The following is a 15,081-nucleotide window of genomic DNA, read 5'->3' as shown; positions in this document are numbered from 1 at the left end:
TTCTCTGCATTCTCAATAGAGAAATTTCATCTTAATAGCAAAGTTAAATTAATGAGCTCTTCACTTCCAGAAGAAAATAAATACATCTCTAGTGCAACTGCTTGTGTTAGATACACTTCTCATCTGCAAAACTGATTTCTAAGTCCCAAAAGCATGCACAGCAGTAAAGACAGAATGCTAGAAATTTCTTATTATTTTGCCTGCAAGTCTTATAAAAAGAACAATATCTCTGCCCTAATAAGCAACAGACAATCTCCAGAAGCTTTTTAGCAGTATTATTTGGCTGGAACACAGCAATTATCTAACAAAGTGGCTGCCAACACAGAAGAAAAGAAAACCTTCTTGAAAACTTGTTTGCTCTGGGAGTATGGAGCTTCTATCTTAATGTTATCTATCTTCTTTCTTTAAAGATTTCCAGCTAACTATTTTTTTTAACCTTTATGCAAATTAAAACTTTCCTTACTACCTTCTGCACATATATTCATATCCACTGGAAATGGATGATGGCTGCAGCCTTGCAGGGCTGACAATGGCAGTTACAGCCTTGGCCACACAGCACAGGATCTCATCTAGCCCACAGCAGACTGGGACTGAAGCTCCAAGCCTCCAGGTCTGTACTGACTGCTGAGCTCCAACATCCTAAGATTACACAGGCCATGGGACTTGGACATGAGCAGTAGTTTTACACATCTGGGAAAAGCAGGGGTGGCACAAACAGTGGTCTCAGCATCCTGCTCCTGCCAGCCTTGCCTCCCTTCACAGAAGTATTGAGAACACCCTAACTTCAGTGTGTACATACCAACCACAAACAGAAAAGCAAGCTCTGATTCCACAAATCCTACTGTTTTTTTATTCTGGTAAATGGAGCCTCTTTTGATCCACTGCATTTTCTTTAGGCTAAGATTGAAATGCAGAGATATTGGGTCTTAGGAAATAAAAAATACATTTGTCTGCACTATGTGTTCCACCAGGTCCTCACATGAAGTTTAAGTAAGTTTTAGGCAGTCTGCCTTATTCAATCTGTTTTTGCTTCCCTAACAAGAAAATAATTTTATAAAAATAAAATCTCTCCAATCACCCGAGAAACACTATTATTTCAAACTGCAGAAACAATATTCTCCTTTAACTAAGCACTAGAAGACTGCTTTTTTAGACAAAGTGTGGGTTAGAATATGTCAGAAATATTTCAGTCTGCCTGCAGAAAACAGGTATTTTGTAAAAACTTTTAATATGCAGCTTCATCGTGCACAGACTACAGCTGCCAACACTCAACATCCTGCAAACTGTCTTCTGACCTGCAGCACTGTGAAGCATTGCAGAGTGGGACTTGCAGCCTAAAAATGACACAAAGTGAGAGGATTGTTATTGGATGTATCTTTCAAGGTGAATATTGGCACTATTTGTTCCAGAGGCAGTACTCAACCTTCTTGCACTCCAAATTTTATAGTAGATATTCTCTCAGCTAGAAACTTGTCTGAATCTTTTCCTGTTTAGTGCAGCTGCTCAAAAGTTTCTAATATGTATTTTTCTAATTGAAGACAGGCATAGTGGAAAAGACTAAGGCATTGAAGTACACATTGTCTGCTGATAAGCCTATTCTTAAATACAGCAAGATTCTGCCCTCTGTGCAAAAATGATTGTCACCAGTTTGATTTGAAACTAATGTTCAAAAACATCCCAAATCCTAGTTACTTAGTTTTTATTGGAATCTGACTCTGCATTCTGTAATTCAAGCTAAAATTCATTCCTGTGTTTTGTATTATCCCTTTTCTTTAGATAAGAGCTTAAGTCATAAACTTCAAATGGAAAAGTTTGAAGAGAGACTCCTTCATACACCTTGATTTCAATGAAACAAGGCATTAGTCACTACATGAAAACATCAAGGGTACTGAGGTGTCTTAGTTTTATAAGAAGTCAAAAAGAGATGAAGTTCAGCATCAGCTACTCTGGAAAACAAGAAGTATCTTTCTTACTGTTTGCTAAATTATGAAGAGCTGTCATTAGTAGCTGCTCCTCATCTAAGACTAGATAAAGGCTCCATATGAGATATACATTGCTTGAACTTGGCTACTTTTATAAGAAGGCAAATACAGCTCTGAAACACATGATTTCTAGAGTCTGTTTTCACCTGTGTCTGTTACCATACATACAATTTTTCATGCTCACCTGCCTTCATATGTGCAAAAGCCAAGGTAGCCTCAAAAACAGTGTTCCCTTCTGTCACAGAGAGAATCTCTAGCCTATCTTTTCTTTCTCCTTCCTGAAAAGCTCATGAATAAAATTATTTAATTACCAGAAGATCAAAACTTAAGGGCTATAAAACATGATGAGCCACTCCCCATCACAGCCAGATCTAATCCCTACTAGAGTTTTCTATTTTGGGGGTCTTAGAAAAATTATTCCCAAGCCACTTGCAAAGCCAGCAGTAAGACTTGAGGTTTGGAGTCTAGATAATTTAACAATGATCCTTATGACTGTGTCTAAAAGCAGGCAAATTCCTTCCTGCCCAAGGAGTATTACTGTGTCTTTGCCAGATCAGTATGCCTCTCTGAGCCATGGCAAAACACAAGATAGCCTTAGCCTTACCTCATTATTTCAAGAAGCTTCCTAATGGTTTTTCTTATTTTATGGTTTTAGAAAATCTCTTTCCTCTTTTCTGACTCAAAAGCCTTTCTTCTTGCTCAGTTTACAGGACTATGGCCTCATTAAGAGAGGATCCTTGCTGTCTTTTCTAAGGATGCTTTTCTAAGACACAGGCAAGGAGTGGTCCCCTCTTGGGAGAAGCAGCCTCTGAGAGTACAGAAGCCAGACATCAGCCTGGGTCAGCACCAAACCCTGCCACTCCCAGCTGAGATTCTCTCTACAGGACCTGCAATTCTGAGAAGGGTCTCCCATGTCAGCAGCTCTCATTGCCCACTTTGAGCTTCACCTTGTTCTTGTGTCACAAATCAGAAGAACAGCCTGCCATCCTCACAGTAGCTGTGAGCCAAGGCCTAGTCACACATTCCAAAATTTTATCTGTGACTAAAACTAGGTCTGCAGAGGACAAGAACTAACCAGTGACTGATGGTACCATCATCTGGAGCTTGGCTGTGAAGTGCTTCCCAGGACTGGTGGCCTCCCAGTATTTATAGGAACATTCCTGACAACCTTTGGACTCAGGCTGAAGTTTTGTGGCTCACTCCACAGGCAAAGGCTCCCAGAAACATCAGCCAGCAGTTTTGTTCTGTCAAACACTTCAATATCAGCCATGAATCCATAAATGGGCACTTAGTGGAACCACAGTTGATAGCTGGCTTTTTGCTAAATCCTTGAAAAAACACACTGCTTTCACAAATTTTTCAAAAAAGACCATATCCTTCAACAAATAAAAATGTTCTTAATTTCCAGGTTTTTATCTCCTTTAATTGGGAAAAGCCTAGTTGTCATTTCATGGAGATCTCACAGTACTCATTCTTCTTTTGAGGCATTTTTCACCCATTTAAAAAGCAGGAATGTTTTCAGCTTTTGTAAGAGAGGTTGAACAGATGGGTGGGCAGACGGTGAGTATAAAATAGTGCTGCAGGAAACAGCCAGGGAAGCAGCTTGCTCCCATCCATCCCTGCTTGTTTGTTAGAGAGAAGATGCTATTTGAGGTGTGGGCTATAATGGGACAGTGCCTCAAAAGCATAAGGCCTAAACTTGTCGTGGTAGGTTTGCTCCATAGCTCCCACTGACTTCAGTGGGAACAGGGCCACACTCTATGAACAGCACTATTTAAGTGCTGCCTGATGCAAAAAGGGTATTTTGTGCAAGTGTTCTGCCTTCCATGCCACCTGGCATGCTGTAGGAGTCTGAACAGGAAAAAAAAAACAACCTTTTTACATAATGGAGAGCAGCATACATATTTTCAGGATGCTGAAAGCTGCAGGACAGAAAGAGAAGGGCAGACCCTTTTATAAAGGCAGTGAATTGGTACCAAACACAAGTGATTCCATTTGGCTAATCTTTTCTAGTGCTGGTGCAGACTTGATGTCTGCCAACAGACCTCTCATTCTGTCACAAGCCTCCAGTGAACACCATCCTCTCAGGCACCAGCTTCATCTCTCCTCCTCCTCCAGCCTCTCTGCTGTCAGGCATGTTCTTGGTGGGACAAGGTTCTCCCCTGGCATCTGATTGCAGCTTCAGTGAAGGTCTGTCCTCTACCATCTCCTTTGTCCATTCCAATTTCCACACTAGTGTCCCTGCTTCTTTCTGACTTAATTCTTCTTCTTCTCCTGTTTTCTCTTTCAACTTTACCTCCTGTATGACCTCTACATGGCCAAGGGGCTTCTCTCTCACCCCATAATCAGTTTTTCCTGATCACTGTCCTCACTGCTGCAAATGTTTTTCTAAATTCTAACTTCTGAATATATGAAGATGCATGTACCACAAAAAATTGGGCCAAAATATTACCTTGAAGACCTATTAATATCTATCTATCTATCTATCTATCTATCTATCTATCTATCTATCTATCTATCTATCTATCTATCTATCTATCCATAAAGAGATACATAGATATAGATATAGACATAGATATAGATATAAAATGAAGGAAAAGGCTTAGAAATTATCTTAAAGAGTGTTGGTTTTCAAGAGCAGAAGTCCTTCAAGTACAATTTATATAAAATATGAATAATTGAAGTAGAAGCTGGTTTAGAATACTAACATAGGGCATTTGCTTTAATGGCAACACCTCTGTACTTCACAGAGAGTTGTGGCAGGAATCAGATTTTGTGAAGAGTGCTATGAGCCAAAACCCAACAACCTTCCCTCCCTCAATTAATTTATATTGAACTTCAAAATTTTTACAGTGTTGCCTGATTAATTCTGGAGTATGCATGTGTATTTTCTTCAAGCTCATCTTAGTCCAGATGCTGTTTTGCAATTTTAGGCTTTACTCCACAAAGACTGTTTGTAATTTTACAGCCAGTCTCTTTATCTCTGAAAAGCTGCATGTAATAAAGGTTATTAAAATTTTATGAGTGGTGGATCTTCAGAGCTAGTAAGCCTGGGCAGTCCTGTTCCACATCAGTGCTATCATGCTTTTGCAATAGGAAGAAATACAACAGGGAGTTGAAATCCTGGCTGCTATTTACTTGCCTCACCTTACTCTTCCTACAGTTCTATTGATTTAACTGTATTGTATTCTTTTGTGAATATTTTTACTGTGTTTTTTTTCTTGTCTTCAAGGACTTATTCTTGTCCCATCAACAATATACTCATTAAGAAGTCTTTCCTCTTTCATCTGATTATTAATTTCAAGTTGTAGTATAATAATAAAACCATGCAAATTGTAAATAATGTAAGTGCATTTATGAGAACACAGAAATAGACAATTTCTATCTAGCTGTCTATATCAAGAAAATATTTTCCATATTTAGCATTACTTGCTACTGCTGTAGACAGGGAGACTGAAAATGCAGCAGTTATGTTTGCCCTTCATCCCATTTGGAAACCCCTTCAAAATATTTTGGCATATAATTTCTTATCCAGTTTAAGGTATTTTACACAGAGCTTGAAAATTTCCTTACATTACAATTCAGTGATATTATCTAATCCAGTATTTTTTCCTCTACAAACGGCCACTGGCTAATTTTAGATATTGCATCTGATGAATTATAAAAACAGAACAACCAAAAGAGTATATTCTTCATCAAACCCAGTAGGTCTTCAGTTTATATGTAAACCCATGCTGATTTGTTATAACTTTTCAAATATTTACTTTGAAAATACATTTAGCATCCAGATTCTCCAGGGAGTTCAGAAATCCTGAACCACAGTGGTTATTTCTGATAATGGATGAGCTGGGGTTTTCCCTGCCACAAGCCAGGAGAAACATCCTGTGTATAAAATGCAAAATTATCCAAAAGAGTCATAAATTAGACCAAGAAGTAGAGATGAGTAATTTAGGATAAGACGAAATTTCAAAGGAGAAAGAGCTAGTCACTGAGGAATGGGAGAGGGAGATTTATGACGCATAGTCAGTGGAAATTAGAAGCTGAGGACCAGGGCAGGGAGATAGAGAAGAATGGCTTCATTCTTGCCAACATAGAGGAAAACAGGAGAATTTGATGTTAGATCATTAGACATGACAACTGCAGCTGATATTGTAGGTGGCAGTTGGCCAAGAAGGAGGAAAAGCTACTGTGAAGAAAAAGGAGAGGAAGACACAAACACACAAGACTCAGCTGTGGGAAAACTAAGTAAATCTATCAAATAGATGACATCTGTCCAAAAAAGCCACACAGACTTTTCCAAAACAGTCCAGCCTGTTTTGAACATAGCTGTGATAGAAGGTTTATGGTTTGGGTTTGGATTATTTTTTGTTTACCTTTTTTTCATAAATTTCAGGTAAAAAATCAATCAAAGTTGAAGAAACAATAGTCAGTTTGTCAGTGTTGGGTTAAAATAATGATTTCAAATAAAAGTTTAAGTTACTTTCTTGTTCAAGGATATAATGTTTAAAACAAGTTTGCAGATCAGAATGGAGTTTGGTGTGATGCCTTCTCCCCCAAAATGGATTTGAGAGAACATCAGAACATCCTGTAGAGGACGAGACAGCAGATGGTGTGCTATCTCCCTGCGGCAAAGACACAAGGTGTCACTCTCTAAGTACAGCTACTGGCAGGTCTGGAGTGAGGTATTTCAGTATCAGTATCAGAACTGGTTTTCTGAACTGATACCAAAAAAATTTAAAAAAAGTTAGAAGAAGAAAAAAAAGGTCAGGTTTGCTTGAGTCTTGGCAGCAAGGGAGCAAGCAGTAAAGGAGTCAAGAAGTCAAAGGAGTTAATTGTCCTTGCTTCTTCAGTGAATTACAATTTTACAGCTATGGCCCTTGCAAGGGAGCTCATTTAAGGTTGGCTGGGTACCTCTACATTATTGTAGTCTCTACTGTACTTGGAGATTCAAAAGATTTGTGAAATCTCAAATGAAGGAGGTGAGCCAAGGATGCTGCCCAATAGCACCTTCATAAACTGCTTTAGAGAAATTCAGAAGTGAGCTGAAGGTAGAATACAGCTAAGAGGTTTTCCTGGCTTTTTCATCTTTCACTAGCACCTGAAGATCAAGCCAATTTTTTTTTTTTTTTTTGCTGCTTTGTTTTGGCAAGTTAGTTAAGACTGATGTTCTCTCTTCTGCTAGAATATTTAGTTAGCCTCTCACAAGGTAAAGGGGTTATATTATTTGGTGGAATCTATATCAGTATGGTGAAAGCTTTGAGGGGAGAGTCCAGATAAACAAGTCAGAAGACATTGAGAAAAAAAGAGAAAAGATGAAAAGAAGAATTGAGTATCAGAATAAGGTTTCCAATCAAAATTAATCTAGAATGAAAGCACGTGGGTAGCAAAACCCTCTAATTGCATATAAAGCAATAAAAGGGACCTGGTTAATGAACACAAGTAATCAGAAATGCTTATTATAGGGCATATACTTCACCTTAAAACTATTACTGAGATGTTGTGGGAACTTTGACATGATCAGCTATTGAGCAGATTCAATTTCAGGTCACTTAAGTGGATGGAAGGGCAAGAGTTTGACCGGCTCAGAAATAACTGGTCTCGTATCTGGGTAACAGAGTGTCTTGGATTGTGCAGAATCACCTACTACAAGGCTTCAAACATGACTTGGTATAAATTCTGATCATAAAAAACCCAGAGTAGATGAGACAATATTGCAGCATCTTACATATCTTCTACTAGCTGAGAGAAATAAGAGAATACTTCATTATCATGGGAGCTTTAGTTCTGCATGACACTGCCAATACTAACTGATATTTGTAAGTTTATGCCTTAAGTCAGACATGCTCACTCAACACAAAGGAACTTTGTGTTGGGCCTCATCTTGACAGAAAAGTAGGGTTTGGATCACAGGGCCAGAAATCAGGAATAACTTGTGATACCTTGGCATCACAGAAAGACCCTTGCTGTGATCTTTGGGATTGTCCAGATATGCTTACACAGTGCAAATGAAATAATGACTTCTTACATTGGCTTTTTGCCAATGAAGAATAAAAATTTTCTTGATAATAAGGTTTCTTGAAACAACAACAACAAAAAATTAAAAATGGGGAAATGAACCATTTGTAAAAGAAATTTGACAGAACTATGTGAACATGACTGGAAATTTAAGAACGTCAAAAACTGCAATACCTCTACTCAGATAAAAACAACAATAAATATAAAATAATATAGATAAAGCCCCTTATTTATGTGTCTAGGTTTGTGTACAATTATGTCTACATTTATATTTACATTAGAAATATTTGTCTTCTGGTATGCATATTATAGACATATTTACAAGATAAGACCTTTCTGATATTTTGAATTGTATGAATCAGAAACAAGGAATTGAGAAATACTGAGAAGTAAGGCAAAAGGAGAAGCAACCTGTTGTAGGAAAATATGAATCGATTCCAAGTTCATAAAGCAGAGCCTGAATAAAGAAAATTCCAAGAATCTTAATAGGTAAGATAGAATTGCCAATAATTATAGATGCAAAGCAAAACATAGAACTACATTTATCCACAATAAGAAAAGACAGCAAATAGTAAAATTATGTCATACAGTGATAAAATACTTTTTTTCCCAGAGTAGTTTGGGATTTTGTTAAATATCAAGGATTCAATAGAAGCAATTTACAAAATGCAGAATACTTATAATGCAAGAACTTTTCAAAAGTCAAAACTGATCACAGAATTTTTTTAGGAAACTTAGACTACTTGAGCAGTTCTGCTAATTAAAAATGAGTAAATAGGGCAAACTGAGTAACTCCAGACCCTTCCAGAAGAATGATACTAGACATGGTTAAAAACTTTTGAACAGGAGAAGCATCCACAAGGTAATAATGACCAGAGTAAATTTTAAGGATTTAGAAGGTGATATGAATGACATTGCCTGGAACAGATTGTCCAGTTTCCAAGCTCAGAATTCAAAATGAAAGCTTGTAAATCAGGATTGGGTCAGGAGGGAGCTATGATATGATGTAAAAGAGTAAAAAACCCAGTTTTTGAACAAAATTCTGGGAATTTATTTGATGAGCAAGGTTAAAAGGTGGCATAGCCATAGCTTATGAGTACGTGCTTGAGTAAGTGATTTCTGAGAAGTGAAATTCTTCTGCAGAGAGGAAAGAATGCTTAAATAGGTCCAATAAATGAAAAAATGTTCCTTAAAATCATTATTTTTTGTCAAGTGTAAGTAAAGGCTCACCACAATTTTGTTGTTCCTTTTTTTATGGTACTTTAACAAGCCCATCAGCACTGTCAGTTCTGCCTGCAGCACATCTTCATGTCATCTCTAGACAAACAGGTAGACCAAAATCTCAAAAATTTATCATAGACACAAGACTTTTGGCTGATCTTTCTATCCAGAAGGACAACAGGGATTTCAAAGTTAGCTTTTGTGTCTAATTAAGGTGAACTGCTGTAATATTACAGGCACAAAGTCGTAGCAAATCTGATTTTCTATGATAACAGCTAAACAAAGTTGAAGGCTGTGCTAAAACCTGTTGTGCCAATGAATGTGCATTTCTGTTGCCAAAGTCGAGCCAGGTGAACACTACACAAAAGCACCAGGGGGAAACAGGTGGTGTGATTCCTGGCTGCCCTTGTACTTTCAATATTGTACTTTTTCCCCCTCTTTAAGTAAACCATGCCACAAAGGCAAAAGAATAGCAAGAGGAGACTGGAAGCATGCAGGATTTGCCTTCCTTGTGCCAGACAGCATCCCAGGGCTGTGTAAGAGATGTGCTTTGCTCTACTGACAGAGCTTTCCAGAGCAACAGGACTACCAGCTAAAGAACACAGAGCCCAGTACTCAGCTAAATGTGTAGTGTTGATAAGGATTCTGATCATTGTGTTTCAGCATAATAAATGTTTGTGGACCTAATGGGACCTTCCTTTTTTTAAGGCATTTTGTTGTTTCTTTATCCTGACCCTTGGACTCTGGTGGCTGATACCATTTGCCCAGCTGTGTTTGTATAATGCATCCTGCCTACCAACAGTACCAGGCTGTTAACTCATAATCTGGTTCACTGGTTATCCTCCCTCCTCACTTGTAGCACAGAAACAGGAAATTAAAAGAATCAATTTTTAATTCTTTATTATTGTTCATGGCTTATAACACTTTTACTGATCATCTTCTTACTGATCTGAATTCTTGGCTATTCATCTCCACTCACAAACTGTTAATAATTTTCTTCTTCTACTGTCTTTTTTGAATGGGGATCATCAGCATACCAGCTGAAAATATTTATTCATATAACTGCAGTGTATTTTAAATTTAATTTTTCAGAATTCCCAGCCATCCATATACATTTTGAATCACCACTGTGAAGTATGAGAAGGTTTTTCACAGATGGTCAAGATTTACCATTAATTAAGAACCTTGCAAGTATATGAATAATTCCATGTACTTATTAAAGAGTGAAATACTTCTGTTTTCTAAGGCATTTTTCATCTGCCATTATGTGTCTTCTTTTTTCTCCAAATCCTCTGAAAATATTATCACCTCCATATTCTGGAGGTGACCATCTCCAGACATTATAAACTAAGTAATGCTATTACCTGTGGCTGTTTTCTTTGTTTCCACATCATGAATAATCACAATAAACAGTGATATGGTCCAAAATGCTGCCCCTCCTAGATGCAGGATGTGACCAGAGCACAAGTCTGTAAGGCTCTTGTCTATCACACTCACTAAATTTAACAGTGAACTCAGTGTTGAACATTTCCATTAGAATTCACTCTTCCACCTCACACACCCTAAAATAATCAAGGAGTATCCATAGGTCTCACTATGGGAAGTAATCAGCAAATCTTGTAACAAAGATGACAATTTGGTGAAGAAGAGGGTGACAGAAGCACAGATGATTGATTGAAGAGGATGCAAAGCTTCTCTTCAGAAGATGGGATTATTATCTGAGTTCTTCCTGCTGGAATGCAGTGAAGAGATATTGAAAAGAAATGTACAAAGGAATTGGTGTTTCACTTACTTGTTCTCTTTAGAGCAGAATTGCAGCTGGCTGTAGCAAGATGCAGTGTTTCGTTTTAGTAAATAAATCATTTTTTATGGACATATTTCTTTTCTGATCCTTCTTTACAAGAATCACAGAATAACTAAGGTTGGAATCAGCTTCTAAAGGTTACATTGCCTGTCTCCTTGCTCAAATAATATTTAACTTAGCAGGTGGAGCAGACTGCCTGAGGCCTTATCCTTTCAGGTTTAGGATACCCGTGCAAGCTCTTCCAGTGTTTCACCATCTACATTTTGATCTCTATGTAGCTTTTTTGTCCTATAATCTACCATTTTAGCTGAGAAGAGGATACATTTTTTCCTGTTGCTCTGTTTTTACTTTCAAAGACAGAAGAGTATGTAAAATATTCTGGCAATTGAGAGTAGTTCTAATAGCAAGCATTTCATGTTTCTGTAAACTATTCTCTCAAAACCCTGTCTCTAGCACTAATAACCTCTGTTTCTCAGCTTCAGAGAAATAGATCCAGACAGGATCCAGCTATGCCACCTAGAAACAGCAAAGCAGAAACCACTCACTTCACCACATCATCAACCATTTGAAATCAGAAGGGTGTGATATGAAATGAAGTACAGAAACACTCCTGAGTTTTTAGATAAAAATTCCCACAAAATACCTTTTCTTCTGTAGCCTATCCTGGCTTCTTCTGGCCTACAGATGATTGCTATCACAGTCTTGTCTGTGACCTTCTTAAATGATAATTCTTCAGCTGTAACATAAACTTCATGTATCAACTCCAGCCCCTGACATGCCTGCTCTGGATAGGGGTAAGAGATCTATTTTAAAAAACACATTATTTCCTCAAACTCACCTGCCTTGTCCTTCTTAAGAACTGTCTCTTTTAGGAGCATTGAGAAAAAAGGGAGAAGCTCTTCTCAGAGAAAACTCAGTTTTTTTCCTTATTCAGCTATTTGGCATCCCAAAGACTTGAATACTAACTCTGATGCTTCTTCACCTTAAAGAAAATGTGGCTTATTTTCAACTCCTTTCTCCTTCCCCTGCATTTTTATATTTTTTTTTCTTCCCAGATCACAAGTATACCTAAAAATTACAGGTTTCCTGTTGGAACCTACATAAAACCTTCCATTTCTACTTGCTGTAAGCATCAGGCAGAAGAAGGCTGTTTATGTGTCAGAAGGCTTGGGATTTATTGGATGGGTTAATAAAAATAATAACTCCTGTTAAATATCTAACCACAGATGAGGAATTCAACAGCTTCAAGGGTTGATCAGTATTTGGGCACTGATCAGACACTCAGGCACTGATGAGGTTAAGAGCAACCTGCAGCCTATTCAAGATGGCAGAAATGGATAGAGGGTCTGACTATGGACCTGAGACAAGTTATATTCTTTGTGTAGGAAAACTTGTTTCTCTATGTGGGATTCCTAGATGAACCAAGTAAGAAAAAAGCACAACAGTATGTTCTTGTCTATCTTTGTTTGTTTGTTTGTTTGTGGAGATTTTTGTTTGTTTATTTTTTTGTTTTTCAAGCAGCCATTACATTAATAATTAGAGAACATTTGGGGATTTTTTTTTCCTAACCAAGAGCAATAAGTCTGGACTCATGTGCAACTATATGTGAAAAATATAAATAACTCATCCTTTGTCACAGATAACTATATCATTGTCATCAATACCATCTCACACTTGGATGTGATCAAAACACTGATGAAAAGTGGCAGGCTGAAATGGAATACAGATCACAACTGGCAAAGGAGGATAAGGACAAGGAAATGGTTATTCTTGCTTTTGTCACCTGTCAGCTGGACTGAGGCTCTCTGATATATCTGAGTGTGAAGTCCACAGCCCCAGAAAATTCCAAGTAAAATGGAGCAAAACAGCTACCTTTGTCTGCAAGTCAGGATGCTGCATATGTAGCAAATCTCTCTCCGAGCTGCATACAAGCTTTTCATAGCATTTAAAAGAAAATTTAACATTTGAGATAAAAAAAAATACAAGTGAAGTTGTGCCCAAGATATGTTAATAAATGTCACTCTGTACATCTGAGTGGAAGAGAGTCCTCCACCTCTCTGTGCATTTGGTACAAAGGATCCCTGTAAGCAGGGTGGATCCTCCCCATCCACTTGGGAGCATTGTACTGAAAGCAGCCTCCTCACCTAGTGCTCCCAGAGACCCACCTCCAGCCACTCCAGTCTCACAGCAGCACATGGATTTATAGAAAAGCAAACAAAAATGTCTTCAGAGAACAAAATGTTGTGCCTCTACTTCTACCCCTGAGTGAAGGATTAGAGTACAAACAAGACATGAAAGTTGTTTGTCATGGTACGTAAGTGCTCAAGTGCTCTCAATACAGCCTCAGAAAAACCCATAGGATTAAAATACAAAATAGCCTTTTCTGCTTTCCTGCCTGCTTCTGTCATGTTGCTGCCTATCTTCTCTTTCCTCCTTTGCCTCATTTTTGTCTCCCATGGCAGAGGGAAATCCTGCTCACCAGCAAGCACAAGCACTGTCAGTAGACTCTCACTCTCCCTCTTCACCCCTCTGCTGTGTTGACAGAGGGGACCTTTCCAGGCAAGCTGGAGCAGTGACATGCAATGGTGCTACCCTGCCACAGCATTGCTTAAAGTGCCTTGTTTGGATGGCTCAAAAAGTGAAAGACGTGTTTTGGGTTACATATGAAATATTGAGGTAAGGCCCAGCTAACTCATATTTCTTTATCTGTGGTCCTGCAGCCATCACTGTCAATGCACAGAACACCCACAGGTCTGTATTTCTATGCAAAATGCTCCACATGGCTGCAGGGAGGATTTTTCAGGGGGAAGAGGTTGTTTCCCACCTAACTATTGCTTTACACCTCATGCCACTCAAAGTAAATGGAAATGATTGCAGCCAATTCAGGAATGCTACTGCTGCCATCTCCTGAGAAAAGCTAGGTTGAGCATGTTTAATGGAGTTACAGAAGCTGCTGCTGCTGCCAGAATGTCTGCCTGACCATGCCCTAATGAAATGGGGTCTTTTGGCTGGACTAGACTAGTCTGTAAATGAGTTATATCTAAGATTACAGTTATCAAACTAGAAATATGGGATCCAAACCCACATGTCTAGCAGTTGCCTGGAAATCTCATTTGCAGACATAACATTAGATCACAGTGTATGATGTGATTAATCTCTGCTTCCCAAAGGCACACAGGAAATCCCTGCTCTACTGAGCCACGGAAGCCTCCAAGCCAGCTAACTGGGAGACCTGAAATTTTGAATTCAGAGACATAAATGTTGATGTGACTCTAAGCAGAAATGCTTACCTTCTCTCATTTAATCCTGAGCGTAGAAATTTTGAGGAAAATTGTCATAAACTACCATAAATTTAAAAACTGTCAAGGGATAATATGAAACCTTCTCAGGTAATCCTGAGCCACCACTGAAAATGTAATTCAGTCTTCTTCACCAACTAAGTAACATCAACAGCCCTGTGAAATTCCCATTTATAAAATCCCCAAATCAAATTATTAATATATCCCTTCTCTTTCTCCATATGCAGACATATGATTGCATATGTTCTCACAGACAACAACTTTCTAGAAGCAGATATGTGGGTCTAAAAGGCCTTCCCAGATTCTTCTTTTTCAGATATTAAAAGCAGTATGTTACACTATAAAATCCAAAAAATGTCCTAAAGCTACATATTATATTCAATGTCCTCTGAAATAAGGGGTGATGGACAGTAGGAGTGCCAATTAGTTCCAGAGCTTTCTTCATTAGCAGCACCTTGACACTCAGTCCTTGCAGGAAGCTGGGCTATGTTGTCATGTGCACCCTGCTGCTGTTAATGAGATTTCTTTCCAATTCACTCCTTAACAATAATGCCCATCCTGACCTTTGTAAAGTACTTCAACATGATGCTTCAAAATCACTAAGAAAGTATTAAATAATATTACCTGATCATTATAACTCCTGTGACAACCATGAAAAAATATTTTCTGTGTTTGCCCAGAGCTAATGACTACTTAACAAATATCACTATAGTAACATGACTGTTTCTAATTTTCTTTCAAATTACCAATTTGAGACTTT

The sequence above is a fragment of the Erithacus rubecula genome (genome assembly GCF_903797595.1).
Source record: "Erithacus rubecula genome assembly, chromosome: 4".
NCBI lineage: Eukaryota > Metazoa > Chordata > Aves > Passeriformes > Muscicapidae > Erithacus > Erithacus rubecula.
The sequence above is the reverse complement of the archived record's forward strand: the minus strand, read 5'-3'. Positions refer to the sequence as shown.